This window comes from Marmota monax, unplaced genomic scaffold, assembly GCF_021218885.2.
Source record: "Marmota monax isolate L192 unplaced genomic scaffold, Marmota_monax_Labrador192_F-V1.1 WCK01_AAM20220418_F8-fsc00076, whole genome shotgun sequence".
Lineage (NCBI taxonomy): Eukaryota > Metazoa > Chordata > Mammalia > Rodentia > Sciuridae > Marmota > Marmota monax.
The window spans coordinates 8,885,422-8,887,641 of NW_026692843.1; positions in this window are offsets into that span (position 1 = coordinate 8,885,422).

Genomic DNA, 2,220 nt, shown 5'->3' on the forward strand with positions numbered 1-2,220 from the left:
CCTTGGCCCATAATCAGGTGTGGCAGCCATCCTCAATCCTGTGGTGCACAGTCTGCTTAGGCTCTTGGCCTCACTTTTTATACCTTATTTTGGACAGAATGTGCTTTTTTCCCTCTGTCATTTTGGGGAGTTTGGCACCTTCTAGCTAATTATTATTATGTATTATAATTATAATTTATAACATAATTACTTTTATGTTAAAAATGCCCTGACATTTTTAACATAAACTCTGTTGGGCTCCAAGATTAATTGACATCTCCTTTCCCCCAACAGTCAGGGACTGTGGACACTAAACCCAGCCCCAGCTCTGCTCACGCTGTGTCACAGACATTTCATTTCTAGATCCCTTTGCTAATCCCGTGGCATATCACTACCGTGGCTCAGGGCCAGCGTGCAGTGAATCTGCCATAGTGGCCGCTCCTGGCTAAGCAGTCCTTGCCTCTCCCAGCTTACAAGAGATCATTCTCTTCATTGCCTTAAGCAACCTTGGAGTCTCCTTTAGTGAATCTGTGCTTGTACAGTTTTCATTCTGTTTGCCTGAAAATGCTTCTCTATCCTTGTCTTGTTGCTGGGAACAGCAGACCTGGTGCCTCCCCTGAGCCTGCTAGGCAGCTGTCCCTGCCTTCAGAGCTGCTAACAAGGCAGACAGGTGTGCTGGGGACTCCCTGTCCCCTGAGGGTCCTCTCCAGCTACTCTCAGGACCTTCTTTGGTCTTTGGTATTCCACTGTTCTATCACCCAGGTTGGGAGAAGATATCCTTCTTCCCTGCCTGCCTGCTGTCCTCTGCCTTCGAGCCTAGAGTCTAACATCTTCAGATGCTGCCTATACCCAGGCTCCCTCCCTTATCCTGAAAGCACTGAAGTGAATGTCAGATTCTGTCATCTGCTTCCAGACCTTCTGTGTTCTATGCTGCGTGCTGGTGCCTGGAGTCTCGTTGGACCTGCTTTCGTTTTCTCTCCTTTGTATCACATGTGCTGCTAAACTCCATGTCTAATTCCATAAATAGGACAGTCAACTAGAGGAGCTCTAGGCTGTCTTCCTATGTTGCTGGATTTCTATAGTTTTGCTTATCACAGTTCAACCCATTCTTTCAATTGTTGGATTAGTTTGTGGGGAATTTATGTCCAAGGCATCATTGGAAAACATGGAGCAATCTGTGGGCACCTAGCAGGCTGGGCTAGCAAAGTCCCACTGCCTCAGGACGCCAGAGGCTGAAGACATCTGAGAAGAGCTGCCGACACTAAAACCAGATCCAGTGCCAGTGAGGAATAAGCAAACAGAAGCGTTAGCAAGATGCTATGATGTGTTACCTACAATGTTCAACTCACAACAGCAAAAAATACAAACCATGCAAATAAACAGGACACATGACACATATCCCTGTGAGACAGGCAACTCCAACAGCCATCACAGAAGTGTTTGCAGAACTGAGGGAAGCATGATGACACATCACAAATAGGGTTTCAAAGAAGAGAGAAACAAGTCTTTCAAAGAACCAAGTGGAAATTCTGGAGTTGAAAGTACAATGCCCCAAATTATAAAAATTCACCAGAGCAGTTCAACAGTAGAGCTGAACTGGCAGAAGAAAGAGTAAGTAAACTTGATGACACCAACCAAGAAAAGAGAGAGAAAATGAAGAACCTAGGGAGAGCATGAGGGAGGCAGGGCACCTCTGGCACCCCACAGAACGTCGGGAGGAGAGGAGAGAGAGTAGCACAACAGTGTGTCCGAAGAACTACTGAGAATGGCCCACATTTTTTGAAAAGCACACCATCATTTAGGAAGTTCAATGAATTCCAAGTAGGATAATGAATGCAAAAAGAGCCATAGACAAGTCATACTTAAAGTGCTGAAAGTCAAAGATAAGGAATTCAACTTCAGAGTAGCAAAAGACTTGTTGCTACAGGATTCAAAGTGGCTGCTTTCAGAAACAATGGGGCTCCCAGGGCAACTTGGTCAAAGGCCTAAGGAGCTGTCAGAACCCGCTATTGACAATCAGAATGCAAAGGGGCATCATCCCACCTATGGAAGGATCAAAAGAGAGCTGTGAACAATCAGAACAGATGAAGGGACAAGTTCTAGACATAGGACCACTAGCAGCCAAGAAGAAGCAGAGGGTAGAGCAGAACCACAACATGAAAAAGCTAAATCAGAAGCAACAAAGATCCCGAGAGAGAAGACTCAGGGCCAAACCATCTATCACTAACGCTGGTCTTCACT